We start from the raw sequence: 19,377 nt of genomic DNA on the forward strand, positions 1-19,377 counted from the left end.
ACTTTGAATTTTATCACTAGCATACAACCTCGTATAAAATTCTAAAAATGCTTTTTTAATCATATTTTGCTGATAAACCTCTTTACCTTTATATTCTATTTTCTCTACAGTCCATGACTTTTGCTTTTTCCTTAGCAAATATGCTAACCATCTGCCTGGTTTGTTAGCATTGCAAAAAGTATTGTGTTTAGCATATTGCAAGTTAGTTGCAACCTGATCTGCCATTAACATATTAAATTGCCCTTGCTGTAAGTTAATTGCCTCTTTTATTTTCTTGTCTGCTGGGTTCAATATCGAAGCTTGTTCTTTTTTTTTTTTTTTTTTTTTGATTTCCTCTTCTAAGTCCTTCCTTTTTTTCCCCTGTTTATATCTATGTTTATTATTTAAATATATCAAAATACCTCTCATATATGCTTTACTTGCATCCCAAACCATTTCCATAGATGTACCCTTATGCATATTCATAATAAAGAATTATTTCATAAATTTTTTACATTCTTTTACATTTTCCTCATATCTAAACAGATTTTCATTTAACCTCCAAGACCTCTTAAATCCCTTTCCATACTCTAATTCCATCCAAACTGGACTATGATCCGTTAAAACTCTTTGACAAATCTTCGTCTTCTTCACCCTAGAAAAGAGATCATTAGTAATTAATATGAAATCAATCCTAGAAAAAGATTGATGTCTATCAGGAAAAAAAGTAAAATCTTTTTCTTCAGAATTCCTCTCGCCAGATATCTCTCAACTCCATATCATCCATCATTTCAAAAAACGATTTTGGCAATCTGGCACGTGTTGAGATATTTTGCAAAAGCCCCTTCTTATCTTTTTTAGTGTCCAAAACTCCATTCCAATCACCCAGTAAAATGCATGATTTATAATCCCATTGTAGTAATTTAGAGTGTAAAAGCTTGTAAAATTTTTCCTGTTGTTGGTTCGGTGCATATACTCCAATTAAAAGTATTTTTCCCCTTTTATTAAAAGTTCAATTGCTATAAATCTTCCTTGATCATCTGCTTCAATTAGTTTAGCAATTAAGTCTTTTTTTAGATATATAACTATACCATTCTTCTTCTCTGGAGCAGATGCAACAAAATGTGTACCTAACCTTGCATTTATTAAATATTTTTGATCTTTCATTCTAATATGGGTCTCTTGTAGACAGATTACTTCATTTTTAAACTGTTTCAGATAATGAAATATTTTTCTCCTCTTTTGTGGTGAATTTAAGCCATTAACATTCCAAGTCAGAAATCTAGTTGACATTCTTGGCACCCTGAAGCTTTCAGAGCATCTGCTGGAAATCTCCATGCATTTTGTTTTTTGGCCTTGCTCCTCCCACTGCGTCTGTTTTTGTAGTTTCTGTGAAATGTTTCCAAGGATCTTACCCAATGACTCCAACACGAAATGCAATGAATCAGAGTTCTTTATTAATCAGATGTTTCTGTTACAGGTATACGTCTGGAAGTACATCTGGATCACTGGACCACACCTTATATACCTGGGAGGCGGGGCCGAGGTAAGGAGGGATCAGGGGAGGGTCTAGGTGGATGGATGGGGTTAACCCTTACCCTGCCATGGGGGGCAACGTTAGGCATTTACATGTAACAAATCCCCCTCTAAATGCCTAACAGTTGAACCTGTGTGTGTATTTTGTGTGTGTACACCTAGTCTTGAAGTTAGGTAGATGTGCTGTTTATTCTGCAAAGGTTTGGTCAGGATGTCAGCGATTTGCTCAGTAGTCTCGCAGTGTATGGCCTTGATAAAACCAATGTTCGTTAACTGTCTGACGTGCTTGTGCTTAATGTCAATATGCCTAGATCTCTGACCCACTGCGTCTGCCATGGATATATCTATGGCTGCCTTGCTGTCCTCATGTATTATTATCGGGTAGGCTGGTTCAGTCCAGATGTTGGAGAGCAGGTCGTCGAACCACGTCAGGTTGTTGGCTGCCTTGGAGAGGCAGATGTATTCTGCTTCTGCTGTAGATGTGGCCACCAGGTTTTGTTTCCCGGTGTACTAGTGCACTGGGCAGCCGTTGATGAGGAATACATAGCCAGATGTGCTTTTCCTGCTCTTTGTGTCTCCTGCCCAGTCAGCGTCGGCAGAGCAGGTTAATATGGGCTTTTTGGAGTTCGCTGGTTCTAGGCTTAGGTAAGCATCCATGCTGTACTTTAGGTATCTGAGCACGCGTTTTACACCTTCCCAGTGGTACGCTTTTGGATCGCTGACGTGTCTAGACAAGAGGTTGACCGCTAGGAGGATGTCTGGCCTAGTCCAGTTGGCTATATATAGAAGGGACCCAACGACAGACCTATAGAGATTATTTTCCTTAAATGTCTCGCCTTCCTCGTTCATGTGTTTTAAAAAGTCAATTTGCATGGGTGTTTCACACGGCTTGGCATCCCTCATGTTGCACTTGTGTAATAGTTCCAATATTTTCTCCTTTTGGGAGACCCTGAACCCTTTCTGTGTTCTGTCGATCTGGACACCCAAGTACTTGTTTACCTTACCCAGAGTTTTTAGTGCAAAATGCTTCCCCAATTTATCAGCGAAATCATCACATTTCTGTTTATGCTGGCCACAGTATAAAATATCATCCACATAAACAAGCACGTATTCAATAGATGTGCCCTCCCTTTTGGTGAAGAAGCATAGGTCAGCGGAGGTGGCTGTGAACCCCATGTCCCTGAGAATTTTTGCTAGGCACTCATACCACCTCTTGCCGGATTGCTTCAGCCCATACAGACTCTTGTTTAACAACCAGGTATCCCCCTCCTGTGTGTTTCTTCTGGGGGGTGCCTTGACAAAGATCTCTTTGTCTAGTTTCGCGTGAAGGTAGGCTGTCTGCACGTCGAATTGGTAGACTTCTAGTCCTAGAATTGTTGCTATCACTAGGGCGCTCTTTACACTTTCAGCCCTGATCGTGGGTGAATATGTATCGGTGTAGTCCTCCGGGTATTTTTGCGCAAACCTCTGTGCTACTAACCTAGCCTTGTACAGTCTCTTATTATCCTCGAGTTCCTTTACTTTAAAAACCCACTTTGTCCCAATGGGTATCTTGTTGTCTGGTACCTTGGATGGGGTATACACATTTAGCTCTCTCAGGCTATTCATCTCTTTCTCCATGGCCTCCTCCCATCTAATCCTTTCTTCTCGTGGCAACCTAAGAATGTCTTCGTAAGAGTTGGGTGTCGTGGTGTTTGTGTGTATTGATAGTACGTAATCTTCAAACCTTTGGGGCATTTTGTTCCTGTTGTGTCTGATGAGCCTGTTGGGTAGTGTTTCTGTGTCATGCATGTATTTGGCTTCCTTTTCTGTGAGTGCATCTACCTTTATGACGGGGTGGTCCTCTTTCCATCCCTTGGTGGCTACCCCTTGGTGTTTGGATTTGTGTTTCTCGTGTGCCTCGGTTTCAGCTGTGTCTAGTTTACTCGTGACCCTTACATTGTCCGTGACTTCCTGCCTGGATAACACTTCGTTGAGATGTATTTTTGACCAGTTTGTGTTTTCATGAAACACTGCTGTTCTGGATACGATAAATTTATTGTCCTTGTCAATAAACCTGTACCCTTTTGTCCTGGACTCGTATCCCATGAATCTTAGTCTCCTTGATACCTTGTCCCCCTTTCGCCTTAACTGCTTCGGTATATGTACGTCTGCTGTGACCCCAAATATGTGTAGGTGAGCTATTTGGGGTTTCCTATTGTACATAACCTCATAGGGAGTTTTGTTTACCATGCTTGACCATAGTCTGTTCAGGGTGTAGTTTGAGTATGTGAGTGCCTCTGCCCAGAAGTGTTGCCCCAGCCCTGCGTCTTCTAATACGCATCTTACCATAGTTTGTAATACGCTGTTCCTGCGTTCCAACACTCCGTTCTGGAATGTGGAAAAAGGCGAAGAAGTAAAGTGTAATATCCCGTGTTTCTTTATCCAGTTGGAGAAGTCCCTTGATAGAAACTCTGACCCTCTATCTGTCATAATTTGTTTTATTTTGATGTTGTGTTGTGTTTCTACCCTCCTGTGAAATTCTTTGAACTTTTGAAACACCTCATTTTTGTGATTGAGTGTGTATACAAACCTGTAATGACTGAAGTCATCAACTATAGTTAGAAAAAACCTCTTTTTGTACTTAATAGAGGGTTTCATGGGTCCTACCAAATCCATGTGAACTAACTGAAAGGTCGAATTGGTGGTGCGAGAGGCCTTTTTTGGTCTAGGTTTTGTTTTTAGTTTAGAGCATTTGCACATGGAACACTCTAGGTAATTGTTACAGTTCTTTACTTGCAAACCGTTTGAACATTCAGTCATTTTTTGTACAATTGGGAAACTGGCGTGGCCCAACTTCCTATGAAGTAGGTGGGCGCATTCATCATGGATGGGTTTGCCAATAGATGGTCTCCCCTTGTGTGCTGTGTCAGAAATGTGTTGGTCCTCAGTGGTGTGCTCGGCCTTATCCTCTTTTGTCTTCCCGAGGGTACCTGTTTTGCCTTCCCTATCTTCTAGTTGTGCGTTAGCGTCTGGATAATCTTGGGGTTGTAAGTATGTGAGCCCCCCGTCAATGATGATTTTGCCTATGTTCTTATTTCCTTTTGGTAAGTAGCTGCTTTGTCTTCTTATTTCCGGGCCCAGTGAAGTTGGTGCAGTGGGTGGCGAGTGCGAATCCTGCGGTTGATCGATCCTGCAGGTGGTCGGGTTCCGGTGGTCATTTTCTGGGCGTGTTGTCTCCCAGGTTGTCGACTGGGTCGCTGTATGGGTTCCGGTGGCCACCCTGTTGTCCCTTTGGCTTTGGGGTGCCTCGGGGTGTTTCTCTGAAGGTGCGGGAGGCTTGAATGCAGAGCCGAGTGCTGCCGCAAGGGTTTCTATTGCTTTTTCCACTTCGGGCCCAGTAGGTGGGCCCTTGCAGGCCTGCATTGTTGTTTCTGCGTGGTTTTCGGGTTCTTCCCCACTCGGGTTGGGGTCCCTGTGGGTTCGTGCCATTTCTTTTGAATCTCGGCTTCCCATTGGTTATCGGCCATTCCAAGATGGCCGCCGGGATCATGGCACAGAAATGAAATCCTCCAAGTCCGGAGCTTCAGCTTGGGAAAGCCTTTCCCTTGCCGGACTGGCAATTTTCGTTTTCTGGTTCCTGGTTCCTCATCGCTGCTCCATGGCTTTCCAAAAGGCCTTGGAGTTTCGCGATGAGCTCCTTTTTGCTGGTGGGCACTTCCAGCATCTTCAGAATGGTCGATCGGAAGTCATTTCTGCCTGGTGGCTCTGTTCTCTCGCTGCTGCTGGTTTCCTCTCTCAGTTCCTTGTCCCAGAGTAGTAAGTTCGGGTCATCTTCCTGCTCACTCTCGTTCGGGCCGATTTTTGCTGTGGTGCCTTCGAGAGCCTGCAGCTCCTCCATCTGTTTTGTATAGGCTCTGGTGAACATCCTGTTCTCCGCTTCGGACTGGATTCCTGATTCTGCCATTTCTGTGAGTTGTGGGTTAACCATCCTCTGCTACCAATCTGTGAAATGTTTCCAAGGATCTTACCCAATGACTCCAACATGAAATGCAATGAATCAGAGTTCTTTATTAATCAGATGTTTCTGTTACAGGTATACGTCTGGAAGTACATCTGGATCACTGGACCACACCTTATATACCTGGGAGGCGGGGCCGAGGTAAGGAGAGATCATGGGAGGGTCTAGGTGGATGGATGGGGTTAACCCTTACCCTGCCATGGGGGGCAACGTTAGGCATTTACATGTAACAGTTTCTTTTTTTTTTAATTAAAAAGTTTTTTCAAGTATTACAGTTTTTTTCCCCGTCCCTCCTCCCCCCCAACCCTCCTCCCCCCCTCCCTCCATCCCCCTCCCCCCACCCCCCACCCCAGACTTCCCAGAGCAAATACAGGGTATAATATTTAGCAAACATAAAATAAAATATGCTAACTTTCTTTAGGCTCCAAACTCCCTCTTGCTCTTTAACTCCCCTTTCAACTAACAAAACATAATTCAAAAATAAAATTTTTGTTTCATTAATAAGCTATTTGAAACTTTTTAGTCCGATATTTGTTTTGAATATAGTCAATCCATCTTCTCCATTCCGATATATATCTTTCATTTGAATGGTCCTTCAAGTACACTGAAATTTTTGCCATCACTGCTAAAGTCACTACTTTTAATGTCCATTCTTCAATAGTAGGTAGGTCTTCCTTCTTCCAATACTGTGCCACCAGAAGTCTGGCTGCTGTTATTAAATTTAAAATCAATTTAGTCTCTATGACCGTACAATCTGTAATTATACCCAACAGAAAGAACTGTGGAGTAAATTTTATCTTCTTCTTGAGAATGTTTTGGATAATCCACCATATTTTTATCCAAAATGCCTTAATTTTTTTTACATGTCCACCATATATGATAATATGTGGCATCATCACATTCGCATTTCCAACACTTAGGTTGCAAACTTGGATACATACAGGCTAGCTTTTTAGGATCTAAATGCCATCTATAAAACATTTGTACTGTACTGTATCTGGCGGTTTCTGAGTTCTTCCACCAGAAAGGCGTAATCCCTTCTGGCTCTCAACATTTTGGGGGGGATTTCTTTCAATATTAAAACCTCCTGCCCCTCCACTTGAAGTTTGTTTTTAAAGGTGGCTTGTAAAATTTCATTACGTATCCTCCTTGTAGTAAAATAAACTACAATGTCTCTTGGTAAATGTTTCTGTCTGGCAACCCATGAATTGACACGATAAATTTTGTCAATTTGCCATTCAAAATTTGCTTTTTGTTCTTCCATTATCTGTGGAAACGCTTCTGCAAAAATCTCTCTCAAATACTCTTGCTTATTTTCCTTCAGACCTCTTATTCTCAAAGCAAATTCCATGTTTCTATATTGTATCATTGTAACATCAGCCTCTGCTCTTTCCATCTTATTCTGAACCTCTCCCATTTTATTTTCCAAATTCACATTAGACTGCTTAATTTCTTCCACTTTTTCATCTAATGATTCAATATGGCTTGCCAGACCTTGGACTGCCATGACAATATCTTCTCTAATTTCCTGATTTCGAATTTGAATAAACTCTTTAATTTCAGCCATCTCATCAGCGACATCTCGAATTTTATCCTCAAACACAGAAGTAATTTTTTTCTCTGTAACAGAGGCTTGTGTTTTAAGGGCTTCCTGTAACATTTCAAGTGTTAATATTGGTGGTTCCATTGGAACAGAGAGAGATTGCAATTTGGACGTTTTAGCTGGCGAGCTCCCAGTGCTTTTAGAGGCAACAGTCTTTATTTGTTTTGAAGCCATTTGTAGTTTTCAATTTGAATTTATTCAGCAACCAGAACAACAAATCCACCAAGTCCAAAAATTTCCAGTCCTTAAATAGTATCAATCCATTTTTAAATTCACTTCTATGGTCTTTTTTAGCCTTTAAATCTTCTTTCTTTCAAAGCAAGGATCTCTAATTTTAGACAGGGGCTGCCAGCACTAAATGAAACTTTCCTTTTAACTTTCACTTTCACACCCCATTAGAGCTCAATCGCCATCTTGCTTTCACTTTCTTCCCTTAATAACTCAGAAGGAAGTAATACACATTTGGAGTTAAAGTTTAGTACTTGCAAATCTGATCTCTCCTGGCTTTGCTCAGCCTGCTTCCAAATCCAATGTTTTATTCAAAGCATTGCTTGCAGGGGTGGTCACGGCATCTTGTTCTGCTTAGAGCAGAAACGTCCCGGATCCGGAGCTCTGTCAGGCTTCCAGGGAGCTCTCACCCTTCGAGCCCCAGAATTGTTCCTGGGGCTCTTGGGGAGATCTACCTACGCCCGTCTGCTCTCTTCCTCCCCTTTTCCCAGGGAGAGAATTTCCAAGCGGCTAGACAGCTGATTTGTGCTGTTCTAGCGGCTTTACGCGAATCCCCCCCCTTTCAGCTCAGGAGGGAAGGTTAACAGTTTAGTGGCCCTCAGCAGTGGGGAATCCAGAGGGTCCTGCCTAACCAGGGGGTTGGACTAGAAGACCTCCAAGGTCCCTTCCAACTATTATTTTCTGTGGGGCTTTCCGAGAAGTGACCATCCAAACCTTGGTTCCACCCCACCTGTGCCCATGGACACGGCCATCAAATAACACCCTTCACCCATGGCGGAAACTTCATTCCTCCCAAGCAGGCCTGACAGGCTCACCTGCTATTTGCAGAGGGAACCTCATGCACAAGACCTGAGGTGCAGCCTAAAAGAAAGGCTCTTCCACTTCAACCCTTCTCCTTGTTCAGCAATGGAACAGACTCCGAAAGCACCATCCCTCTTTGGGGCATCTTCAGCGCACATCCCAAAGGTGCTTTTCAAAAGAGAGCTGGAATTTCTTGGGTTTTTTCCCTTGAAAACGTTTCGCTTCTCATCCAAGAGGCTTCTTCGGTTCTGACTGAATGGTGGGGAATGGAAGGATTTCTCCTCCTTGCAGCCCTTTGGTGGTTAGCATTGTGAAGGTCAGCCGTGAGCTCTCTGAGAGGCCTTGAAGCTACCTGGGGGTTTATCTGCACCCTCAGGGTCCCCTGAATCAGAGGACAAATGGGGGGGAACCTCCTTGGAACTGGGGAAAGGACCGTGTTGCTGTCTTCGGAGAGGGCAAAGTCCACCCTCTGGACAGAGGAGACCCCTGGTTGGAAAGAGAGTCAAAGAGGCCATCTATATTAAAATGGAACAGCCCCCTCTCAACAGAGGGGGAGGGGGAGGACCCCACCTCTCTCCTGTCTACCAGACCGTCCTGAGGACCTGGGGTTTGGGGTGGCCCAGTCTGTGTGCAAGGAGTCAGCCAGGTCTCTGCAGGTTTCCAGAATTGAGAGGATTTCTCCAAGCCTGATCTGCTTTCTGCCTCCATCCTCCAATGCAGCACACAGGAAGAGTCCTTGGTGGGAGGAGGGGACCCCAGAGACCCCCTGGGCTCCTCTTTCCAGGACAAGCTTAACATTGGGGCCCTTTCACCCAATTCCTGCAATGCACAAGTGGCAGAACTCCTGGCTGACCCACAAGTATGACCATCTGGGATCAGTAAAGAGAGGTTTTACAGGAGTGATTGGAGGAAGTCCAGATTGTTCTTCCTGCAACACTGAGAAAATGCCCTGTTTTAACAAGACAAACTTACCGGCTGTCAGGTGTGCTTCCTTCAAAGTCCAGGAAAGAATGACCCAAACTCCATGTTTTATAGAGAAAGGTACTTTTACTAGAAATGAAGTGAACGCAACCATGGCTAAGCTGAAATTAAAAGCAATAGGAGCAAAAAGTGCATATAGAAAGCATCCCCTCCCACTGTCCATTGTAAATCATCCAATCCAAAGGTCTCCCAGGGTCAGGTGGAAGCACGTCTGGCAGCCTCATCAATCAGGAATGCCACGATGGTTGACCCGATAGCAGAACTGCAAGAAGAAGGCTTCTTGCAGTTTCTGAAGTAACTCGCCCTAGAGGGCTGGATCGGCCTTCGCCTGTGCTCTGGTAGTCATTGGCGCTGCTAGTTGTGTCGAAGGGATGATAGGATAAACCACTTTCTCCTTGGTGCTGTTGTATTGAGGCAATCTGGAAAGTGCATCCGCCATGAAGTTCTTTCCACCAGGAAGGTATTGTAGAGTGAAATTAAAATGGTTGAAGTGCTGGGCCCAACGAGCTTGCTTTGGCGACAGTTTACGCGGTGTTTTCAATGCCTCCAGGTTTTTATGGTCAGTCCAAACTTCAAAAGGGTGCTTTGCTCCTTCTAGACATTGTCTCCACGTTAACAATGCCCATCGCACTGAAAAATCTTCCTTTTCCCATATGGCCCATCTTCTCTCGGTTTCAGATAATTTACGGGATGTGTAAGCACAGGGTTGTAATTCCCCTTTTCCGTTCTTCTGCAGAAGTACTGCTCCCACGGCCACGTCACTCGCGTCAGCCTGTACTACAAAAGGTTCTTCCATGTCTGGATGTTTGAGGACTGGTTCAGCAGCAAACAATCGTTTCAGCTTTTCGAATGCCGCTTGACAGTCCATAGTCCATTCAAGAGGTCATGAGGGCCTTGGTTTTGCCTCACCTTTAGTTTTCAGAAGATTTGTTATTGGCAGCGCAATTTTTGCAAATGAGGGGATAAACTGTCTATAGAAGTTTGCAAATCCCAGGAAACTCTGTAGTTGTTTGCGGGTGCATGGGATGGCCCATTCCAATATGGCCCGAACCTTTCCAGAGTCCATCTCTATCCCCTCATGCGATATGCGATATCCAAGATAGTCAATTTTGCTTTGGTGGAACTCGCACTTAGAAAGTTTGGCATATAGTTCAGCAGCCCTGAGTTTTTTCAGGACCGTTCGCACCAACTTCACATGGTCGTCCATGTTCTCTGAGTAGATAAGAATGTCGTCCAAGTAGACCAGGACCCTCTTATACAGGTGCTCATGCAGTACTTTGTTAATCAATTGCATGAACACAGCAGGGGCTCCCTGTAGTCCAAACGGGAGCACTCTAAACTGGAAACATCCAAGTGGGCAACCAAATGCTGTCTTCTATTCATCCCCCTCTTTAATTCTCACTCGGTAGTATGCCTCCTGTAAGTCAAGTTTGGTGAAGATTTTCCCCTTTCCTAGGTGAGATAACATGTCCTTCATGAGTGGTAGGGGGTAAACGTTTTCCATGCAAATAGCGTTAAGATTTCTATAATCAACTACCAAGCGAAAGGAGCCATCCTTCTTTTCTCGGAACAATACCAGTGCCGCCACCTTTGGTCTGGCTGGTTGGATAAAACCCCATTCTAGATTTTTATCAATGAAGTTTCGCAATTCCCCTAGTTCACGAGGGGTCATGGGGTAGATTTTTGGTTTAGGGAGCTTCACCCCAGGGAGTATTTCAATGGTACAGTCCGTAGCTCTGTGGGGAGGCAGTACATCCGAGGCCCTTTCACTAAAAACTTCACGGAGATCCCAATACTCTTTTGGAATCTTCTCCTCTCCTTCAATGTGGCCTACTGCCACTTCTGCTCTTTTGGGTTCTATACCTTCTTCAAGGGGGGGTTCTTCCCTTTCTAGTCTCGGTTTTCTGGTACGAATACGCAGGACCCCCATTCTCCAGTTAACCCGTGGGTTCCATCTACGGAGCCAGGGCAGTCCAAGTATTAGGGGTCGTTCCATGCCAGGGGCCACAATAAATCTGAGGCTCTCTACGTGATCTCCCAATTGCATTTCAATAGGTTCAGTCACAAAGCTGGCCGGGCCCCCTCCTGCAATCGATCCATCCAACTGACAGAACGCAATGGGCCTTTTTAACATTTTTAGCCTCAGGCCCAGTTTCTCCACCAGTTTCGGGCTGACTATATACCTGGTGCACCCAGAGTCTAATAGGGCTAACATCTGCACATGCTTCCCTGTGGATGGCACCCTTATTTCTATGGGGACGAGCATGGGTTCCTCTGTGTGACTCACCAGATCATCGGAGTCGGAGTCGGAGTCGGAGTCCGTCCCGCTGTCATCTGCGGTGGTCGGAGTTCCCAACTCACCCTGGTTTCGGGGAGCAAACTCAACAACTTCTCCTTTCAGGGCGGTGTTGCGGCCTTTTGCGGGCGCTTTGTCGGCCTTCTTGGGGCCCAAGCCGGTAGATTTTGGCACTGGCTTGGAGAAATATTCTGCAGCCCGATGGCCTTTCCTTCCACATTTGTAGCAGGTGAAAGGCTTCGATTTGGGTTTGAATTCTGCTCTCCCCACGGCCGCCCTTGGCGCTCCTTTGCGGTAGAAGGAGGATGACGGGTCTCCTGCACGGCCTGCTCGGAGTCGGCTTTGGGCCAGCTCGATCTCCACATCTTCAGCTACTACGTACCAACTCTGCAAGTTTTCACCCCGCCCTCTACAGTCCTTGTATATTTCTTCATTCAGCCCATCTTTGAAACTCTCCAGTAGAGCCGCTTCTGACCACCCTGTCATGTAGGGTGCCAGCTCGTGAAATTCTTGTGTGTATTCTGCCACTGATCTCCGGCCCTGCTGGATGCCCTTCATTCTGAGTCTCACCTTCCGTTCAGCTAGGTGGTCTTCAAACCGCCTCCTAAGAGCCCCCATGAACTGGTGGTAGTTCCTAAGCAAGGGGGAGTTATTATTGTGGAGGACCACCATCCATTCAGCGGCTACCCCCTCTAGGATGTTCGTCACGCATCTCACTCGAGCCGCATCTGATAAGTAATCCTCCCCCCAATCCTGCATGTGGTTCCACACTTGGGTCAAGAAAAGCCCCAATGTCTTCAGATTCCCATCATATTTTCCAGTTAGGGGGGGAATTTTTGGTTTTTTAAGCCTGCGGGGTGGGCCCTGCAAGGCTGGGGGTCCATGGGCTGCTGCATCCCCCACTTGAGCTCCTGAAACCTGAGATGTTCCTTCCCCAGCTTCCTCTTCTTCTCCCCCACAGGCTGTCTCTTCTGGATCCCCCCTGGGGCCGTCTCCTCCCTTCTCCACAGGGAACCCATAAGACTCATGGCTTTTTTGGCTTTCTTCAACATCACAGAGGAGTTGTAACGCTTGCGCCATCATGAGGCTTTCCTTTTGCTCTTGCAGCCACACTGCCTCTCTCTTGTGGGGTCTGGAGCTGGTTACTCCCTGGGGGGTCCTCCCCAGGTCCGGCAATCTTCCTACTCCTCTCGACCATCTAGCTTCCTCAGGCTCCTCTCTCAGCCAGAGGTTTTCCATCCATTCTGCAGCCTCTTTCTCTGCTTGAAATGTAGTTATTGTAGAACCAGATGCTCCCATCTGGTCTTCTTCACTCTCCTGGTCCGACATAATTTGTTGTCAGCCCCCTTGGTGGTTATCCAGGATGGCTGGGAATGAATTTCAGCTTAATGTCAGGTGTGCTTCCTTCAAAGTCCAGGAAAGAATGACCCAAACTCCATGTTTTATAGAGAAAGGTACTTTTACTAGAAATGAAGTGAACGCAACCACGGCTAAGCTGAAATTAAAAGCAATAGGCATGAAAAGTGCATATAGAAAGCATCCCCTCCCACTGTCCATCGTAAATCATCCAATCCAAAGGTCTCCCAGGGTCAGGTGGAAGCACGTCTGGCAGCGTCATCAATCAGGAATGCCACGACGGTTGACCCGATAGCAACTTCAAGGATTCAGTTTCGTTTCTTCCAAGGTTTCCTTCTTCCTCCAGCACGCTTCCAACCCCCAAGCTCCCTAGCTCTCCCCCCTCCCGGTTCCTATGGCAGCCAAAGCAGTAAAAGCGGAGGCTGACACTGGGATCGATTAAAGACATTAATCACCTTTATTGTGGCCAGGGGTGAAATGTAAAATTTGTTACTACTGGTTCTGTGGGCGTGGCTTGGTGGGGGGGTAATTTGACTGGGTGGGCATGGCCAACTTTTTTTTTAAACTTTTCAAAGCATTTTTTCTACAACCTCTTCACATACCTTCGTGTCTTGTCTTGCTTATCTTATCAGCTTCCTGCAAATTGCTTCTGGGCATTCTGCCAACCATAGTAAGCTTTCAGTTATTATTCTTTGAATTCTTGGTGGCTGTTAATGCAATTAATTAACAGCCATTGTTGTAAAAGACTGGTTTATTCAGTAAACTAAGGTTTGAACGGACTTTGTGTGTGCTGCATTCTTTGGGGTCCGTAGCTGGGGCAGAACACGACTGTACTATATCTCTCTCTAAAAGGAAGGTGCTGAACCTAAGATGATACCCATGGTTTGTTCATGGGAAGAACAGACAAAAAAACTGATCCGTACCATTTGTTGCGTACTCAATGAATCTGAGGCAACTTTTTTGGAAAATAAAGATGAAGATCTGGAACTAGTGATGGCAGAAATTTTAGCTGAAGCACTAGATAGAGACAAGGAGGAAATGTTGAAGGAAATGGATGACGTTTACAGGGTCAACACGAGCTATGCAAGAAAAAACAAGCTCCCAAAGGAGGTCCACGTTCAATTCATGAGGAGGAAAGTTCGAGACATAATATATAAGTTATCCAGAAAAGAAGCAATAATATATAAAGGAAAAGAGATTCAGATCCTCAAGCAAATCCCAAGAAGAGTAAGAGAGCAGAGAAGGGATTATAAATTCCTGGCTAAACACCTGAATAAAAGAGATATTCTGTTCCGATGGCTGATTCCAGAAGGGATGCTGGTCACTTGGGAAGAAAGGAAAATCAAAATAGACACTCTGGAAAAAGCACAGGAACTTTATGAGCAACTGGCGGGATTGGAAGACCAAAGCAGCAGAGAAGATCTAGATTCAAACTCTCAAGAAGAACAAGACCAACAAAAAATAAAGATGAAGAACAAGAAGTAAAAGATACCAATCAACAACAACAAGAAAGAGAAGAGCCTAAGACAGTGATCAAAACAGAAAGGGAAATAAGAGCAAACAGAAGACAAAAAACGAGATACAATTAGGGCTATGGAAAAAGAGGTGAAATTCTTATCTATTAACATAAATGGACTAAACTCAACGACAAAAAGAAAAAGGACTTTGGCAAACTTAATAAAACAAAATGCAGATATTATATGTTTACAGGAAACACACATCTTAAAAACAGACGAAAAATATTTAGATTGCCCCAAATTAGGGACTCTGTTTATGGCTTCTGCAGATCAGGAGAAAAAGAAAGGAATAGCTGTCTACATTAAAGAAGAGATAAAGGCAAACTTAATATTTGCAGACCCCAAAGGAAGAATTCTGGCAATAGAAATACAGATAATTTTTTAAAAAAAATTATTAGTGGTAATTATGCCCCCAATGACAATCAAAAAGAATTTTACAAAACCTTATATGATAAAATTATTGAATTAGAAAGAAAAAAATATTTGCATCATAGGAGATTATAATGCAATAACAGATTATCAAAAAGACTACAATGGGGGAAAGAAGAAAGGGGGGGAAAGAGAACTACCCAAAATATATGTAGAAATGACCAATGAATTAAATTTAATAGATATATGGAGAACACTAAATCCAGAAAAGAGACAGTTTACTTTCTATTCAAACCCCCATCAGTCATGGTCACGCATCGACATGGCGTGGATGAGTGGAGAATTAGCAGAAGAAGTGACAGAAGTAGAAATTTTACCAAATTCATGGGCAGACCACAACCCACTCAGAATCAATTGGAAGGGTAAAAAAAAACCAAGGAGAAGATGGACTCTAGATTCTTAATTATTGAAAGATGAGGAATTGATTAAGAAAATTAAGGAAGAACTAAATTTTTATTTTAAAGAAAATAATAACCAATATACAACGACCCAAAACTTATGGGATACTATGAAAGCTGTTATACGGGGAATTATAATATCCTATGTTGCAAAAAAGAACAAAGAAAAATATGCCCAACAAAACTGTCAAGCTTCGTTGTTATCTCCAAATAAATGAATTTCCAAACACCCGATCATTGAGGAAATTTTTCTCTTTATTGGGCATAACGAACTGACCCTGACTCAAAGCGTAGTTAGCACTGAAGTTTGCCCCCCCCCCAAAACCTCCCTTTCCGGTTCCCAGCTCTCTGCATCTCATTGGCCATCTTCCAAGCCACTCTACTCATCCCATCTCTGTCATTTCACAGGAATGCCCCCCATCCCATCTCTATCTCCGTGGAGACAGTTCTTCAGGGGAAAAAGTAGGTGAAAGTTCAAGCCTCTCCTCCTGTCCTTATGGCAGCTTGGAAGCTGACATAAACAATCTACTTCAAGCAATCAAAAAATTAGAGACTAAATTACAGAACAGCCCACAAAATTCCCAATTACAAGAACAATTGATTTTTCATAAACACAAACTCAATTTAGTTGCTCAGGAAGAATTGGTTAGAAACTTGAAGGCAACCAAACAAGTATACTTTGAACAAGCAAATAAGCCAGGAAGATGGCTATCTTATAAACTTAAAAAAGAGAGAGAGAAAAGAACCATCAACCAACTACAAGATGAAAATGGAGATTACCAACACACAACAGAAAAGAAAAAAGAGATTGCACATAAATATTTTGAGGATCTCTATAAGAAAGAAAGAGTAGATGAGGATCAGATTAGGGAGTATCTAAGAGAAAAAAAGAACCCGAGAAATAAAAGACGAACTGAAAGAAACGCTGACTAAGGATATAACTATGATGGAATTAAATCAAGCAATTAGATCCCAGAAAAGTAACAAAACACCGGGCCCCAATGGTTTTCCATCAGAATTTTATAAGGTAATAGAAGAACAAGTAGGACCAATAATGGTTGATCTATACAATGAGGTATTAACATCAGCTAAAATGCCAGATACGTGGAGGGAAGCATTAATTTCGCTAATCCCGAAGGGGGATACAGATGCCAGACTGATACAAAACTATAGACCAATCTCTTTGTTAAACATAGATTATAAAATATTTGCTACTATTATTGCCAACAGATTAAAGAAAATTTTGAACGACTATATACACTTAGATCAAAATGGATTTCTTCCAAATAGACAAATCAGGAATAATTTAAGAATAATAATGGACAGTTTAGAATATTACGAAGCCCACCCGGAGAAACAAGTAGCCTTCATCTTCTTGGATGCCCAAAATGCATTTGATAACCTCAATTGGCAATTTATGATTCAACAAGTTTATGATATGAATTTGGGCACTAAATTTGAGAATATTATAACAGCAATATATTTGTCACGAGTGTTTCCAGGATTGCTGTGGCTATCTGCCTACTCACAAACAGTATGGTTTTTAATCAAGCCATCTGCTGTTGGCAATTACCTGCAAGCCTTCCCCGCCCTGGATAATTGCAGGTTAACTCCCTATATAAGCAAGGACCTTTCGCTTGCTACTTGGGCCTAGTCTAATCTAGGCCTAAATGCACTGCTCCTGCAGGAAGCTTGGTGCAACGCCGCAGATGGGAGAAGAATGTAGATAAGGACTCCAGACGTCGTTACAGACTCCCACGGATGCTTGCCTTTTGCTGTTTTGTAGCACGCAAGCTATCATCGGGACTGCTGTTGCTGGACCTTCTTCCTCCCACAAGCTTCAAGCAATGTTTGCTGTTTGAACTGTTTTTACTTCAGGTGACTTTCAGCTGTGAAGCTCGTGCTGCTCCCACCATGATGGCCTTGATGATGTATCGACGCTGAAGCTGCTTACCTTCATGCTAGCTTTATTCTTTTGTGAACTGTTTCGGTATTGTGGAGAGGGATCTAGGGAGATAGCCTTGCTTCGCATACCCAGATAAGACTTTGTTTTTAATGTGTTTTCTTAAAGACATAGTGCTTTTTAAATGTTTTAAAGTAAATTATATTTTTACACAAGACGCCTCTGTCAGAATTATTTCAGTCTCAGTGTGTTTACTCATGAGCTGGTTTACGGTCCGGGGTACCCCTCAACCCCATTTCGTCACAATATTTGATACAAAAAGCAAAAATTATAATTAATGGAGAAAACACCCAAACTTTAAATATAGAGAAAGAAGTTCGACAAGGTTGTCCTCTATCTCCTCTGCTCTTCATACTGTCACTAGAAGTATTACTAGAACGAATCAGACAAAATTCAGAAATAAAAGGATTGAGGACTTCCGGTGGCACCGTAGGCGCCGAAGACGCTCCTTTTGTGAGCGCCAGCCCCGCGATCTCGTAAAGCCGCTAGAACAGCGCAAATCAGCTGTCTAGTGGCTTGAAAACTTTCTCCCCAGGAAAAGGGGAGGAAGAGAGCAGACGGGTGCAGGTAGAGCTCCCCAAGAAGCCCCAGGAACAATTCTGGGGCTCGAAGGGTGAGAGCTTCCTGGAAGCCCGACAGAGCTCCGGATCCGGGACGTTTCTGCTTTAAGCAGAAGACGCCGCGACCACCCCTGCAAACAATGCTTGGAATAAACATCATTCGGAAGCAGGCTGAGCAAACTCAGGAGAGATTAGATTTGAAAGTACTGAACTTTAACTCCAAATGTGTATTACTTCCTTCTGACTCATTAAGACTTTCTGACTCATTAAGGGGAGAAAGTGAAACCAAGATGGCGATTGAGCTTTAAAGCGTGAAAGCTAAAGTTAAAAAGGAAAGTTTCATTTAGCGCTGGTAGCCCCTGTTCAAAATTAGAGATTTTTGCTTTAAAAAAAAAGAAGAAGATTAAAGCTAAAAAGACTACAGCAGTGATTTTTTTTTAAAAAAGGGGATTGATATTATTTAAAGACTGGGAATTTTTGGATTTGGTGGATTTGTTGTTCTGGCTGCTGAATAAATTCAAATTGGAAATTAAAAATGGCTTCAAAACAAATAAAGACTATTGTCCCCAAAAGTGCTGGGAGCTCGCCAGCTCAAACGTCCAAATTGCAATCTCTCTCTGTTCCAATGGAACCACCAATATTAACATTTGAAATGTTGCAGGAAGCCCTTAAAACACAAGCCTCTGTTACAGAAAAAAAAATTACTTCGGTGTTTGAGGATAAAATTCAAGATGTTGCTGAGGAGATAGTTCAAATTAAAGAGATTATTCAAAAATGAAATCAAGAAATTAGAGAAGATATTATCATGGCAGTTCAAGGTCTGGCAGGCCTTATTGAAGCAATAGATGAAAAAGTGGAAGACATTAAGCAGTCTAATGAGAACTTGGAAAATAAAATGGGAGAGGTCCAGAATAAGATGGAAAGAGCAGAGGCCGATGTGATAATGATACAATATAGAGATATGGAATTTGCTTTGAGAATAAGAGGCCTCAAAGAAAATAAGCAAGAGAATTTGAGAGAGATCTTTTCAGAAGCATTTGCACAGATAATGGGAGATCAAAAGAACAACCAAATCCCTGTGGCGCTAATATTTCTTGATGCGGAGAAAGCATTTGATCGATTGAATTGGCACTTCTTGTTGAAAATAATAGAAAAGATGCAGTTTGGAGAATATTTTACACAATCTATTAAGGCAATATATCAGAAACAAACAGCACAAATAATAATTAATGGTAGTTTAAAAGATACCTTTAATATAGAAAAAGGAACAAGACAAGGATGTCCCTTGTCTCCATTATTGTTCATCTTGACTTTGGAATTTTTGTTGAGTAAAATTCGTGAGTTGGACAAAATAAATGGAATTAAAATTAGGCAGTATGACTACAGATTATGAGCATTCGCAGACGACTTGGTTGTTACCTTAACCCAACCATTACAGTCAGTTGTAGGTTTAATGGATATAATTAATCAATATGGACAAGTATCTGGATTTAAAATAAATGCAGGGAAAACGAAGATAATAACTAAAAACATGACTAAAAATCAAAAAGATGAATTAGAAAGATTAACAGGATTTGAAATAGTAAAAAAAGTTAAGTATTTGGGGGTTTATATTATAACATCAAATGCGAAATTATTCACGCATAACTATGATCCGTTGTGGCAAAAAATACAGAGAGAGATGGAAAACTGGAAAAAATTACAATTATCCTTGTTAGGAAGAATAGCAG

This window comes from Pituophis catenifer, unplaced genomic scaffold, assembly GCF_029215685.1.
Source record: "Pituophis catenifer annectens isolate HBS135680 unplaced genomic scaffold, rPitCat1.0.hap2 SCAF_5, whole genome shotgun sequence".
Taxonomy (NCBI): domain Eukaryota; kingdom Metazoa; phylum Chordata; class Lepidosauria; order Squamata; family Colubridae; genus Pituophis; species Pituophis catenifer.